This window comes from Canis lupus, chromosome 26 (assembly GCF_003254725.2).
Source record: "Canis lupus dingo isolate Sandy chromosome 26, ASM325472v2, whole genome shotgun sequence".
NCBI classification, from domain to species: Eukaryota; Metazoa; Chordata; class Mammalia; order Carnivora; family Canidae; genus Canis; species Canis lupus.
In genome coordinates, this window is record NC_064268.1 from 804,452 (window position 1) to 820,314 (window position 15,863).

The 15,863-nt window shown below is 54.1% G+C and overlaps 1 protein-coding gene across 20 annotated transcripts in view; it reads left to right on the forward strand.

The window, feature by feature from the left end:
- The window catches only part of LOC112676390 (uncharacterized), a 535,411-nt gene that overhangs the window by 19,311 nt on the left and 500,237 nt on the right, over nt 1-15,863 (forward strand). For 14 of the 20 annotated variants that reach the window (XR_007406302.1, XR_007406299.1, XR_007406300.1 and 11 more), the window contains 3 exons: nt 5,947-6,119; nt 8,534-8,819; nt 9,823-9,947. The exons of 2 other annotated variants lie outside the window; for them this stretch is intronic. The gene's annotated coding sequence lies outside the window, so the exon portion shown is untranslated. Of the gene's footprint in view, nt 1-140; nt 210-5,946; nt 6,120-8,533; nt 8,827-9,822; nt 9,948-15,863 lie in introns of those variants that run through there. 4 more of the 20 variants (XM_049102202.1, XM_049102203.1, XM_049102207.1 and 1 more) reach the window with 2 other exon arrangements.

Here is a 15,863-nt window from a genome sequence, read left to right on the forward strand (position 1 = left end):
ACTGCGTCCAAGTCCTGAACTTGGTTTTCAAGAAGATACATCTGACAAGTACTGAGATCAAGCCCTGACCTCTGCTGCTTGTCAGAGTAAACACTTCAAATCTTTTCTTTTCTTTTTTTTTTTACACTTCAAATCTTTAGATGGGTTTGCACATGATCTCTGATGCCTGCAGTGAGCTCCTGTTGCCCCACACCCTGCTACACTTGAAGGTACACCACATGACCCCGGAGCACCCTACTGCAAGGTGGCACCTGAGTGAAGGGGAGGGGAGCTAAGTTCTGCTTGAATGCATGGCCTGAGACACCAGATGAGGGCAGACGTGGCTAGATGAGGGCAGGCGAGGGCAGGAGAGTGCAGGCAAGTCCAGATGTATGGGAAGCCAGGGGCAGGCAGGCAAGAACACTGCTAGGGGCCCCTGGCCATTTCTGGGGTGTCCTAGCTTGTGTTCTGAGATGTGAGATTCATCCGGGTGTGAGGAGCCTCACTGCCCCTCAGCCTCCCAGAGCTAGTGCATCTCCTCCTTCCTCCCTCACCTGCCCCCACTCCCTGTCTCCTGGCCCTGGGCTCCTGGAGCCCCACGTGCCTTATCAGTGGCCTGAGCTGTGGGGAGAAGCTGTAGTCTATTAAGATTTAAAGAGATTCAATGTAAGGAGACAAGCAAGAGAAGGAATTTAATTTAGTGATAAAAAAGTAATCAAATCTCAACTTGTAGACGGAGAGCCATTGCCCAGGTTGCCAATTGTTCTTGTACACTCGTTTTGAAGCAATTAGCTTGGGTGGCAGCTGGCTCCTGGGGGCACAGGGCAGGTGCCCCTGGAAGCCCTCCAACCATGGTGCCGAGGCTGCAGAGCTGGGGCCCCGTGAATAGGTGCAAACCTGAAACCGACCTTTCATACAAACCAGCAAACTCGAGCTGGGGGCTGCTGCCTGGGGACCCTGGGGGTGGGGTGGGGGCGCTCCTGGCTGCCCTTTCCAGCCACATCTTCCGACTCCTGGAAGGACACTTAGAGGCAGTCCGTGCCCACGTCTCTTCCTCTCACAATTTTAGGAAGGCCTCCTGCTGAGAGTTTGTTTTTAACTGTCCCGCTGACCTGCCTGGGCACCACTGTCTTCTCTCATGGGGTGGCGGGGGCAAGGGTCCTCCCTGCTAGGGTATAGTGGGGATCCTCCCTGCTGGGGGGGCATGACCCCACCCAGCTAAGGGTGTGCAAGTCTTCTCTGCTGAGAGGAAGTGATTCTCTTGAGCCACTGGCTCCGAAGGGCAGCAGCTTCTGATGTCCTAATATGAAGGGCAATTCCTGGATTGAGTGAATCCGTCCAGAGGCGGAAAGGTAGTGTTAGGGATGCCAAACACGAAGAACATATTTATACCATTTAGAGCCTGTCATTAACAACTGCGAAATCCTGGCATAATCACTTCCAGCACCTCCAGTTTTCCTTTGGAGAAAACTACTCTGTTGTGTCTGTAAAAGAAAGCATTCTCATCACAAAGAATGCAATCAGAAAAGCCCAAAGAAATGCAGGAACCCACTGCAGGCAGCTTCCCCAGCATGTCCGATCTGCTATTCATACTTGGTGAGGCCATGCAGGTAGGCAGGTGAGTGTGCAAGTGTGTCACAGGTAGGCAGGCAGGTGCACAGGTAGGCAGGTGGGTATGCAGGCAGGCAGGTGGGTGTGCAGGTTAATGCCCAGAAGCAGCATGTGGCCCTGCTGCAGGAGCTGGTCAGCAGATGTTCTATTTCATTCACCTGAATGTCAGATGAGAAAGGATTAGAGACATTTCTGAAACACAAATGTCTGTCAACTATCCTTTCTTGCAAGATCTCTCTAAATGTGATGTTAAAAAGTTTATGAAGAACAGCAAAAGGTTTTAGAATGCCTGACTTAATTTTAGATGTGGCTGTAAAGTGCGTACATTAGTTGGGACACAATAAAAAATGTGTGTATTTGGTGTCTGCCTAGTTCCCACCGCACTGCTCTGGAGACAGGGGCCTCAGGAGGGGCTGGCAGCCAGGGACCTGACTTCGGGGTCCCAGGGCTGCAGACTGAGTGAATGTCAGTCACCGGCACCCGCAGTGTGATGCCCCCAGGGATGGTCCAGGGGTGGGGAGAGCTCCCAGGCGGCTGAGCAGGTGGCAGCAGCCGAGGGGCGGTGGGAAAGGGGAACCAGCCCTCCCTCCCGTGAGTGTGCGAGTTCCGTCTATCCCTGGCCTTCCTGACTCGGGGTGGCTGTGTCCCTAGTTCTGTGCGGTCCCACCTGACGGGGCTGCTGTCTGGGTCTGGGGTCCGTTCCAGGAGAGCTTGGACGCAGACACCCCTGCCATAGCTTCTTATTCCCGATATGGGGCCCAGTTCTGGAGCCGTTGCTGGCGGAGGCTCCTTCCTCAGGAAGGGCCCAGGGTCCGTGTTCTTCCCACGGGGCGCGCACGCCGCACCCCCGTCCTCGGGACATCCCAGCGGGAGCAACTGCGGCTCCTGCCCTCACGCCACGTCTTGTTGTTCTGTTTGGTTTGTTTTCTGATGTTCTCCAGGACACACCTGTTAGTCCTGTGCTAGTGCTGGGGCTATTCGTAAAGGTGGGCTCTGAGATTCAGAAGACTTCCATCTTCGGGGGCGCCGCTGCGTTTCTCCGCTCTGGGCTGTTTGTTGGGCCCCTCGCTTGTCTCCTGAGATCTGCCTTCTTCTCAGGTCACTTCGTTACTTTATCATCTTGTCTTACATGCTTTTTGTTGTTGAATCACGTTATCATTGTTTCACCATGAGAAGGTTACTAGAACTTCCTTCAATCTTAGAATTCGGTCCTCCCCCCCCCCCCGCCCCCCCGCCTCCTCTGCCTGTCTCTACTGTCTCCCTGGGCATGTATTGGGGTGACCTGGCTGTGATGGATCGGGTGTCTGTCCAGACACTTGCTTGTCTCTGCTGTAACATGAGGGCTTCTTTACTCCTGCCCCTGGTTTGTAGGACAGATGTGCTGCCACCCCTGCCCCCTAGGACAGACGTGCTGTCCCCAACCTGCCCCCCTAGGACAGACTTGCGCCCCACCCTCTGTGTCACCCTGCGATTCACTCTTCTGTAGGCAGCTGTGCTTGGGACGACAGGCACACCCCATGGGGCATATTTCAGATGCTGCTTCTCACCCACTGAGCAGTTCTGCTTTTCCCCACTTCCTACAAAACTGGTTTCTGTTCGGAGCAGTGATGAGCCCAGCTAAAAGCAACGGCCGTTATTCACAGCGACCCTGGTGATTAGGTGTGGCCGTATGACATGGTTCTGGTCTGTGGGGTGAATGGGGGAGTCTTCTTTCCATGCATCGCTGCCACTCTTCCCTCTGCCTTTACCTTCTTCCTCCCTCCTGAGATTTGCTTGCTGGCTGGGGCTGTGGCCTGTCTGGTAGCCAGAAGGAGGAGGACACCTGGGACACTCTCAGGGTTTCCTGCTGCCTATGTAAATTCCCTGGGGATGGGCTGAACCGTGGACTCCTGTGGAGCAGGCCCAGGGACAGGCGGGGCAGCTGCATGTCTACAAGGTCATGGCGTGGGTGTTGTCCATGCTGCTGGCCTGGGGGGTGTGCTCTGAGCACCCCGAGTCAGATACCCTACAGCCAGGCTAGCAGGCTGCCCTGTTTCTCCAGGATTGCCAGGCTCTGCGTCTACTGCAGGGGTTCCCAGGGGTGCCTGGAGCCTCCTTCCTTCTCACCGCACCCACCCTCCTGGGTTTCCACCCCGGCAGCCTTGCCCTGAGGCCTCAGTCAGCAGGAGGAAGAAATACAAGGGTCCCCAGGGTTTGTTCCTCTCAAGATGAAATACTCATGAGCATGTTTAGGACTTTGCTAACTCACCAGCCTTTCTCTGTAAAATCATTTATTTTAGTATCAAAATGGCAATAATCATTTGGAGGGTGCTGCTCCAGAGCTATTATAGTGAATAATTACTGTCAATTTGTCTCTCAGAGCAGTTATAACTTATACACGTCGCTCAGTGCCCACCCCTGGGCACATGGGGAGCCTACAGTGTCCTGGAAAACCAGCAGCTGCTCTCAGATGGGCCCAGGACTCCTGTTTGTGCACAAATTCACAAGCAGAACTAGAGGGAGAGGGGCCGGGGAAGGGGGTGCTGAAGACACACAGAGCATGGCCTGACTGCCCAGGGATGGAGAAAGAAGGGGCAGGGCTATCACCAGACCCCACTGCTCAGGATGAAGCCAATGACAGATACCTGATTAGTTACTCTGACCAGAGGGAGGCACGGGGCCCAAGCTCTGCTAGTGTACCCTGTCGGTCAAGGTCGGGGCGCTGTTGCCAGCCTGTGAGCTGAGGGACACTTGTTTTTTGTTTTTTTGTTTTTGTTTTTGTTTTTTAATTTGTTTTATAGTGCTATTTATTTCTAGCATTTCCTTTGAATTATTTTTTAGAGTTTTCATCTCTGCTTACATTACCCATCTTGCATGTTGTCTGTTTTTTCCATTAAAGCCCTTAACATACCATAGTTATTTTATTTTATTTTATTTTATTTTATTTTATTTTATTTTATTTTTAAAAAATATTTTATTTATTTATTCATAGAGATGCAGAGAGAGAGAGAGAGAGAGAGAGAGAGAGGCAGAGACACAGGCAGAGGGAGAAGCAGGCTCCATGCAGGGAGCCTGATGTGGGACTCGATCCAGGGTCTCCAGGATCACACCCCGGGCTGCAGGCAGCGCTAAGCTGCTGCGCCACTGGGGCTGCCCTTTATTTTATTTTTTAAATTTTTTTTTGAGGGACACTTGTTGACAGCCACTGAGTTTGGGGGTAACTTGTTACAAAGCGTGATTGGCAAAAACTGGCTGACTGCCCCAGGGAGTATGAAAAGGGGCTGGAGCAGGGAGGCCACTGTGGGTACCGGGTGAGGATCAGGGACAGGAGGCATCCAGCAGGTGTCCTGTGGTCTGTGTGCTTTGCCCGGGCACTCTGCAGAGAGCTGTGGAGACTCCCCCACCACGCGGATGGACTCGGGGTACCCGGCTACATGGGGAACGGTGAGGCTGGGCTCTGCCGAGGGAAATCAGGTGCTCAGGGGCTACCACGCCGGCCTGCAGGATGTGTGTCTGGACGTACCTTCCAAGGGCTCTGGACAAAGTGCTGGGCTCACCCACTGGCTTCCTGCCCCTTGGGGAGGATAGGTGGGTTCCAGTCCCTCCATCTCTCAGCTACTCGCAGGAGGGGCATTGCCACTCAGTTTTTTTTTTTTTTTTTTTGCCACTCAGTTCTATCTTCTCCCAGGCTGAGGGATGATCTTGAGTTTTATCGGTGGGAAACCTCGTTTGATTTTTCATGATTTGCAGCCTGGAAGTTGGTAGATTTTAGGAGGCTCTTAAATAAATTGCCTAGGAAGAAAGATGAGCTTCATCTGTCCCAACTGCAGCCTTTACCAAGATGGACTGGGAGCAGGCATATGAGGGGCTGTTTCGGTCAGGGGACAGGGACAGGGTGCAAGGATAGGGGATGGGGACAGGGACAGGGGGCAGGGGGCAGCGGGCAGGGGCTGGGAGCAGGGGCAGGGAATAGGGGGCAGGGGTAGGGGACAGGGGTAGGGGGCAGGGGGCTCAGTGAAGGCGTGTGTGTAAAGGTGTGCCACTTATGACACTGCCGTTATTCTTTGTGTTTTGATGTGCATAAAAGTTGAGCATAATTTTTCCTGATCATGTTAGGAAATTACATTTATGGGAGAATCGCTGTGAGACAGGCAAGTGTAGTGCTGCCTACAGGCTATAGCCCAGTGGAAGTCACATCTGTTCGGCTTTCTGAGCCACTAGGCTCCTTGAGTTTACAAAATTGGGTGTATACTCCACCCGGTGGTTTACAACATTCTCCTAAAAATGCAACGCATGCTGATTATGATATTTCTTACCGCCTGATTTTTTTTTTACCGCCTGATTTTAATATTTTTTTTCTTTATTTATTTATGATAGTCACAGAGAGAGAGAGAGAGGCAGAGACACAGGCAGAGGGAGAAGCAGGCTCCATGCACCGGGAGCCCGATGTGGGATTCGATCCCGGGTCTCCAGGATCGCGCCCTGGGCCAAAGGCAGGCGCCAAACCACTGCGCCATCCAGGGATCCCAACTGCCTGATTTTAATGACCAGTGAGTGATCCCTTGTTGGGACAGCCCCCCCCCCCCCCCCGCCCCAGTCTCTTACTGTTGCACACTTCACCGTCCTGGAGGGTTTCTGTGTGTGAGTTGCTAAGGCAGGAGGCCAGGTGTCCTCACAGGGAGCTGCCCCCAGGTCAATGGCTTCCAATGACAGCAGGTACAACCAGCTGGGTCTTGGGTCTCGGGTCTCAGGCGGTGGGCTCGCCTTTTCCTCCTGGACACAGGCTGAGCAGCAGGTCCTGGGCTGGCCACCGGGGGCAGCACCCCCACAGGGACGGGAGTGGGCTCCACTTCTGCAGGGCTCCAGAAGCTTCCGTGCACACCTTTGCCCCAGTGGGCACCATGCCCGTGCCTGCCAGCATAGGACCTCACGTGGATGGCCAGCAAACACCCAGGGATACCATCTACCACATTAGCAATACCACCGTGACAAGCGTCTTCTGCGATGTAACTGTCCCACCTGCTGGTGTCCTGGGGCTGTCCTGATGCAGCCCCGCAAGGGGCAGGGGGATTTGCCTGCAGCCACTACTCCCCCGAGGCTCTGGAGGTTACAAGTCTGAAGTCAAGGGTCCCCAGGGCTGTGCTCCAAGGGCAGTCCTTCCTGCCCCAACCCGTGCCTGCTGGTGGTGGCCATCACGGCATCCCTCATAGTCACATAGCCATGTCCCTATGTCTCCGTCCTGACATTCCTTTCAATGAGGGCACAGTCAGATCAGAGCCCACCTTCCCCAGCATGTCCTCATGGGACCTAACTATGTCTGCAAGGACCCCGTTCCCAAATACAGTCACCTTCAGAGGGGCTAGGGTTGGGACTTCAACCAGTGAGCTCGGAGGGGACAGGTCAGCCCATGACAATCCACAGATAAAAGCAGCAAGTGTCCTACTCCTGGCCTGAACTATGAGATAGGGGGCCCCTCTGGCCAAGGGCTCCTCAGAGGCACACAAAGGGAAGGAAAAGCCCCAGGGTACAGGGCACCCCACCAGCAGCCTTCAGGGCACTGGACGATTTCTCTCTCCCACAGTTTTGGGTTGGGAATTCAGGGCAAGCTTGGTGGGGGCTCTGGCTTGGGTCATGCATGGCGGGGGTGGCGGGTGGCTGGGCAGGACCCACTCCCAGGACAGTGCTACAGTGCTTCTGGGGCTGTCAGGGGACACAGAGATCCCTTACCCTGCACAATGGGGGCTGTCACTCCCCCACCCCTTGGAGGCAGCCCCACAAGATGCAGGATCTGGGGGAGACCACCACACACTGCTGGCCCCCAGGTCAGTCCCCAGGGCATGGCTGGGGGAGGGGTGGGTTGAGCTCAGGAAGGAGCTCCGATGACCCAGGACACCAGGCGTGAGATGGAAGACTGACGGAGGAGCGGGGGGCCTTGCCTGTCCCACCCAAGGTGCTGCTCTTCAGCCCCAAAGCGAGGTGCCTGCTGTGAAGGCCTTGCCCATGTCCAGCTGCCCGACTCCCTCACCGACCCTCAGATTTCCTCACTTGGCTGGCACGTTTTCTCCTGCCAAGCAAGTGGCAGGCTCAGCTGCTGCCCATCCTTCCTTCTTGTCCTCCTGCCTTCCTCCCTCCCTTTCCTACCCTTTCCTTTCCCTCCTCTCCCCACACTCTCTCTCCCCTCCCTTCTCCTCCAGGGAGCAGCCAGAGCAAGCCCTGGGGACATCAGCCTTCCACACCAAACCTCCAACAGCCCCCTAGTGCTCCCAGCACAAACTACACTGCCTCACCCATGGTTCCATCCATGGGTGCATCCATCAGCGTCCTCCAGAGAAACAGGGTCAGAGGACATGTGTGTGCAGGTGCAGAGGTGGTGCCCGTCCCAAATCTGTGGGAAAAGAGGCAGGAGGGAGACCCATGGGGGAGCTGATGCTGCATCTTGAGTCTGCAGGAACGAGTCCCTCCCCATGGGGACCTCAGTCTTTTTCCTCAACTTTTTCCTCAGCCTTCAACTGATCGGGTGAGGCCCACCCACACCATGGAGGGTAATCTACTTTACTCAAAGTCTACTGACTTAAATGTTAATCACTCTTCCCCCCAGAAATAGAAAACCCTGTCCTATAATTCCTACAGAACCTCAATGGATCCTGCATAGTCAAAAAAACCTCTTGAACAAGAAGAACAAAGCTGGAGGTCCCATACTTCCTGATTTCTGGGCTTACTACAAAGCTACAGTAACCTAAACAGTTTGGCCTATAGACAAACACATAAGCCAATGGAATAGAAGAGAGAGCCCAGAAATAAATGCTTCCATTGTGGTCAGAACATTCCTGACAAGGGTCCCAGGCAGCTGGGTATCCAACATGTAGGAGGTATAGGTTGGGCCTTTGTTTCACATTATATACAAAAATTAACCTAAAATAGATCACAAACTTATTTTTTTAAAAGATTTTATTTATTCATTCAGGAGAGAGAGAGAGAGAGAGGCAGAGACACAGGCAGAGGGAGAAGCAGGCTCCATGCAGGGAGCCCGACGTGGGACTCCATCGCGGGACTACGGGACCACGCCCTGAGCCGGAGGCAATCAACCGCTGAGTCACCCAGGCGTCCCAGGAAGGAACTTCTGACACCTGCCATGACCCAGATGAGCCCCGAGGACATGATGCTGAGGGAGGGAGCTGGTCATCAGCAGACACCACGTGACTCCACTGACCTGGAGGCCCCAGAGCCACGGGCAGACTCACAGACACAGGGTAGATGGTGGGTGACAGGGCCTGGGCAGGATCAGGGTTTAGCGGGGACAGAGCATCCGTCTGGGAAGACGTGAGAGTCCTGGAGGTGGACGGTGGTGGTGGCTGACGGCGGTGTGAATGTGCTTAATGCCCCTGAATGCACACTTAAAAATGGTTAAGATGGTAAATTTTACATTATGAATATTTTACCACAATTTTAAAAAGTGTTAATCACATCTAAAAAGTACCTTTGCAGCAACATTTACGCTGGTTTTGATGCCACACAGGGAACCATGGCCTTCTCAGGTTGACACACAAAATTAACCACAGAGAGAGAGAGGCCAGAGGAGGCCAGAGTCCTGGAGGAGGGCTCTGGGGGCTGTGTCTGTGGGGCCAGCAGAGGGATGCCCATGTGCGCCATCTGTCCCAGCCTCCCGGACAGGCGTGTGTCCTGGTGTCTTTTCCAGGATGTGGCTGGCCGCTTTGTGCTGGCATTGCTGAAACCCCACAGCCCTGCAGTGCTTCATCTGCGCTCACCCAGGGGGTTTCGTTGTGACTCACTTTGGCCGGCATGCCCTCCTGTTCCTGCATCCCCACAAAGCCATAGGGGGATCAGGCTGCCCAGTGAGAGGATACAGTGGGCACCAAGGGCCCACTCTGAGTGGGTAGCAGGGGAGAAGCACACAGGTGTGCAAGCCAGCCTCCTCCCCGCCACCCCACAGAGGCTGTGCCCTCGCAGCCAGTGGCCACTACTCTGTGAGCCACAGACCGTGGTCCTGACTTCCTACCCGGGATAGTGCTCTAGAGACGTCTTCAAAGCCCTCTTTGTTCCCGTGGTCAGTGTGGGGCATTGAAAGGCCAGGCTCCACCACCCAGCTCCCCTCCCAAACTCCCCTGGTTTGCTGCTGCTGAGCCCAGAAACATGTCCTGACCACTGGTCAAACGTGGGCCTGCCACAGGTCAGACCCCTGGGGACCCTGGCCGGTGCACCATTTCTGACAACCATCACTTTCCATTCTCACAGATTTCTCCCTGAGGACCTCCTCCTTCCCCTGGCTCAACTATGCACCCTTTAGGCCCACTGCCTCAGGGTCTTACTAGGAATGATTGCTTCTCTTTTAATTGAATGTGGAAATGTGTTCCATCCAAGTGGCACTGTTATTATTTGATGTTGAATTCCAAGTAAAATAAAAATAAAAATTCTCTGTGCTGGCTCATCTGCAATTGTGAATCTCTGTTTGCCACACAGCGAGTCATGTGTTTGAGAATAGTCATGCTAATGGATTCAGAAATGTAATTATATTTATAATTGGAAGCATAAATTAGCTTCTTCTTTTGTGAGGCTGGATCTAAATATCGGGTGGCATGTTTACTGTGTGCATGCACACATGCATATATGTGTGTGATGCATGTGTGCATGTGTGCGTGTGCATGCGTGCATGTGCATATGGGTGTGCACTTTTGTGATGTGTGATGTACATGTGCATGTGTGTATGCACATATATACGTGCATATGTGTATGAGTGTGCATGTTTGGTGTGTGCGTGTGCATGCCTGAGCACCAGTCAGAAGGTATTTACTGAATGAAACTTCTCTCACTGCACCTGGACATATCTGCGTGTGCAGATTCTGCTGTTTGGGACAGACAGAGTGACTAGTGACAGTGCCAGGCTACACAGTCTTCGGCCGTGGGCGCCCAGGACGCCATTCTCAGGAGCAGCCACTGTGCCACCCTGGACTTGCCCTGGGCCTTCCCCTCTTGCCCTTGCACCTGGCGATGCCCAGCCCAGAGGATGGCAGTTGGTGGAAAGGTGGCTAACACTGCTGGTTGCCAGGCAACCTTATCCAGGGCTATCCAAACCCCAATTTTGTTCAGACTTCAGGGAGCAGAGATGTGCTCAGGGAGGCAGGCCTGCCTCAGCCTCCCGGGTGATTCTTGGTCTGGCACAGCTGATGCTGCCATGCAGTCAGGCTGTCCTGATGACGGGGGAGCACCCTGCCTGCCTGATGGGCTCAGGCAGAGGCTGCCAGGGGCTGCTGGGAGACTGCACTCTTCAGAAGGGACAGGAGGAAAGGAGTGGCTCCCTGAGGCTTTCTGATGGGGACACCTAGGGAGGAGCCACAGGGTCCCTGAAGAAACACTTTCGAGCCACCCATCAGTCCACCTTCAGCTAGCTTGCTTTCATAGTTATAGATGAGAGATCATTAATCCCTTGTTATTTTAGCTGCTTTTCAGTTGGGTTTCTGGAGAGCATTTCATCCAGAGTTAGGGCTTATCATCTAGAAAGCTGTGTGGTTTTGATCACTTTGTCCACATTATCATCGAGGTAGCACTGGCCTGGTCAGGTGGGTTGGGGAGATCTCCCTCCTCCTTTTCCAGGAAAGGCTCATAGAAGGTGGGAACGCCCTTCCTAACAGGCAAGGCTTTGCTGCCCACAGAGGGGAGGGCAGTGCTGGTGCTTTCCTGGAGGCCCCTAGATTCACTTGCAAATTCTTCTTCAGCCAGGACTGCTCCTGGGGCTTGGGTCTGGGGCTGGAGATGCTCCGGCCTCTCCCACCGGAGGATGGCCAGGCTCTGCTCAGCCAGCTTGTGTTTGGGCTGGATTTGGAAAGGGCTGGGCCAGCTCTTATTTTGTTTGTCTGGAAATGAAATTGGACCAGATACAACTGGTGGAACCTGGATCACTGGACGTGTTTTCCTTTTTTCCGTCTCCACAGGGCATTTATGATTTTCTTGGGTTTGGCTGCAGGAGCTGCCATCCCCCAGGGGCTGCACCCCCGACCTGGCCCACCTGCTGCCTGGGCACCTGCTGCTGTGCAGGCACACTCTGCACCTGCTGCTGCACCCCACACCCACACCTGGCCCTCCCACTCTGCCCCACACCTGTTTCTGGCCCTCCTGCTGGCCCTACACCTGCACCTGCTGCTGCACAGGTGCACTCCGCACCTGGCCCTCCTGCTGTGCCAGCGCACTCCGGGAAGCACAGATGGTGGCCTGAGGCCCTCTGGGTCCACAGTGCTCAGAGCTCCTTGGGCTGGACTCTTCAGGATTGGGGGGCTCCCTGGCCAATCAAGTCACAAGGGGCCAGAGAGATGAGACCAAAGCCCTGCAGTGCCCCTCCAGGAAACAGTGCCCCAATTTCTGTCCCTCTTCTAGTCCCCCAACTGAGGGGATCCATAGATGAGCATGTCACTGATTATAGCCATCTGATTGGCTGGGGAAGGCCATGTGACCCAAGCCCAGCCAGCCAGCTGGAACCCCTGGAACTGGAGCTCTGACCAGGTGACAGTAGAGAGGCTCCCTGTGTCCTAAGTGCTTGGACACCCTGCTGGTGACATCCTGCCAGGAGGGAAGAGCTGGGCTGGAAAAAGAGCCAGGAGAGACTTGGTCTCAATGACATTGGTGGAGCACCTGGATCAAGGTGTACCTGAAGTTCATGCTACCCCAACTGTTTTCTCTAACTTTGCCGGTATGTGCCTTTCAAAAATTTCCATTGGAATGTCTGCCACTCTCAGGGACTGAACAAGCCCTGACCGCTACCCTCTAGTGCTGCCCTGGGGCTCACAGTGAGCTAATGGTGGAACTGGAGGCAGAATCCTGGCTCCCTGCCCCCTGCCCTGTGCCCTGCTGGCCCATGGAGGCTGGTGCTTACCCCCACACCAAGCGCCCTGGGGCGGTGGACTGCTGCCTCTCCGCACAGTCAGAGGCATTTAGCTGCCACTCACTAAAGACCTGGGCAGGCCCCTCCTCCCTGCCTGCAGGAGGCACCTTCCCAGCCTCTTTCAAAGACAGCTTCTCTAAGTCATTTTTGCGGAACTGGCCTCAAAGCCTCAAGGTCAGACTCCCCCATGAGCTGCTCTGAAAGAAGAAATTTCTTCTGAGAAAGAAAGAGAGGAGGCTGTGCCTGTGATGTTACCGGGCTTCTGGGCCCAGCAGGGGCGCTGAGATGCACAAATGTTCCCAGAAAATGAAAAAAGTTCCTTTTTGTTTAAATTAAGCAAATTAAGAAGTGGGGCTGCATGGCCATCTGCTAGCACATCCACACAGACTTGGTGCCCACAAAAGGCTCTCTCTCCTCTCTGCTTCCCCCAAGACAAGGATGTGCCTGGGCCACCAGTGTCTGCATTTCTCTCTGACACAGACCCACTTATCTGCTCTGCCTTGGGACTTCCTGGATGACCCAGAGGTGGTGGCCAAGCATCTCCGAGCTGAGTGGGGGATTTTCCAGGTGAAGCTGGGATAAGTAACTCCCTCCCTTTCCATAGGGACTGACCGTCCTGACGACATGCTCCTACTCCCTCATGCCCCAGCAAACTGGGGAACTCTCGCTTTAGAACATCTGTCTTTTTCTTCAGTTGAGTCTTGATTACTTACCCATTAGTTGGTTGAAAGCTAAGTCATGGGGGTTCCTTGGCCTTGACCTGGCTGCTCATCTGGGCTGGGACACTAAGGTGTGGCACAAGGTCATCAACCTGTGTACAGTGGTGTGTAGGCCTGAGGGGTTAGTCCCAAAGGCAGCCCACATCATTCGGGATTATGTTCAACTACATCTAAGGAAAACCTGACTACAGCAAGGTAAGCAAAGGAGGACAACTCGACAGTATAAGGTTCAAACAACTGCTTGGGGGTGTCAGGGAGACCTCAGACTCACTTCCTGCTCCATCATCCTTGGTGTATGTCTTTTTGGCCTCATGGGTACAAAATGGCTGCTGTACCCCCGAGCATTATGTCCACATTCAAAACAGGAAGAACAGGCAACACTTAAGTCAGAAAAAAATGCTTTCCCAGAAATCCCCTTTTGTTCACTGGCCCACACTCACTGGGGAGAAACCAGGATGGGGCAGAGCATGGGACCAAGCTATTCATTGAAAGGGGCCAGGGACGCCTGGGTAGCTCAGCAGTTGAGCGTCTGCCTTTGGCTCAGGGCGTGATCCCAGGATCCAGGATCGAGTCTGGCATCGGGCTCCCCACAGGGAGCCTGCTTCTCCCTCTGCCTGTGTCTCTGCCTCTCTCTGTGTCTCTCATGAATAAACAAATAAAATCTTAAAAAAAAAAAAAAAGAAAGGGGCTTGGTGGGGAGGGGCCATGAGATATAACATGGGGAGACCATCGTGGGAGGAACTCCAGTGAGTTAGTGAAATTTGATTTTGGGGTTTATTTTAAAAATTAATAGATTTGGGGGGTTTTGGAGCAGTTGTAGGATTACAGAAGACAGAACGGAAGGCAGAGTTCCCACATGCCCCCCGTTTCTCCTATTATTAACATCTTACATAAGTGGGGCACACTTGTTACAACTGGAAGACCAGTATTAACACAACTTTACTACCCACGAGGCTCTGATCTGCGCTACCCCTGAGGATTTGGACAAAGGAGTGTCTCCAGCATTTCAGCCTCACACAGAAGAGCTCCGCCACTCCACACATGTCCTGTACAAGTGCTCAGCACCTGCTTATTTGACCCTCATAAAGCCCCACGAGGGAGGGGGTGTGACCGAACCCATTCTACAAAGGAGGAAACTGGGACGTGGAAGTACAAACCACGTTACTCCAGGGATGCGACCTGGGAGCAGAGCCAGCCTGGGAGCAGGCCACTGATGGGAGGGCTGCTGCCACATGCTGTCTGGAGAACCGAACGGCGGGGGGTCAAGGTGGGTGAGGCCAAGTGGAACTACCGGCTGTTGGGGGCCCGCCAGCCTGGGAGCCCCGCCCCTGCCCCCACGGTGCTGCCCGCAGGTGCCCGTCCCAAGGCACCAGTCAGGAAGGCAGCCTTTCCAATAGAGCGATAGATTGGTGTCGCAGCCCGTTCTGTCTCCTGCAGAGGCCAGGAAAGAAGTATTTCGGATGCACTAGTATTGTTCCTTCCGTGGCTCCAACCTGCCTATTCATCCTCTGAGGCAGGGCAGGGTTTGCTGAGTAAGAATCGTACGTGACAGTTGCATCAACAGGGCTTTTTCTGTAATTATTATGCCTAGTCCAGGTGTAATTACCCATCATTCGAGAGGGGGAGTAATAATGTATTTGCCTTGCAATTTGCAAAAGCATCTCACATTGCTGCACAGGCTCAGAGAGGGGTGGGCCACGCTTCCCAGCCGCATCCCACAGGCACTCTCAGGGGACGTCCCAGATTCTGGACTTGGCCCTGCTGGAGCTGCCCTGGGGTGCTCCTCCCAGTTACTGTAGCTGCCTTCACCCACACATTGTCCAGCAGGATGAGGAGACAGTCCCACTTGCAGAAAGAGAAACTTCCAGCTCTTCTCCGTGCAGGTGGACGGAATGGGCCACCTTGGGGCAGGCCATGGTACACAGAAGGAATTGCTCCAGGCCTCTGGTTGTGGAAGGAGTAAACTCACAGGCTCCTCAGGCCCAGGGGCAGTAGGACAGGGTGACCTTCAGGCGGTGTTTGCTCAAGGTGCCTTGTCAGGAGGACTTGGCCGCAGGTGTGTAGAACCTAAGACCTCTAGGACAGAGGCCTGGGTGCAGATGGGTAAGAGCTGTTCTGGGAGAAGTCACCTCCGGGCCCATTTTTCAGACATGGAAACAGTAGTTTGCATAGAGAAGAAGTGAAGAAAACACGGAGGGAGAGGTATCCTGCTCAGCAAGCAGGGTCAGGGCACAGCTGGTGGTGTCCCCACCAGCCAGAGGGCAGGCACCCTGCCTCGGCCCTGTCCCCAGACCCCAACCTCCAGGGCAGAACCAGATATTTTGCATATACTGGTTTCTCCTGCTTCTGCCGCCCTTCTTCTGGTCTGAGATCCGAGGTTATTGGACACCTTGTGGCAGCATGGGTTTTCCAGATATGGTGGTGATCAAATTTCCTGGTTTTGGTTTCTGCAGCTGCCATAACAAGGTCCCATGGGCATTTATAGTGCTCCAGTCCTGGACGCTGGAAGTCCAAGAGCAGGTGTGGGCAGCTTGGTTTCTCCTGAGGCTGCTCTCCTTGACGCAGAGATGGCATGTCTTCTCCGTGCCCTCACATGGTCACCCCTCTGTGGGTCCCTGTGTCCTGATCTTTTTTCATAAGGTCATGTTGGATTAGGGTCCACCCTGATGACCTCATTTAACTTG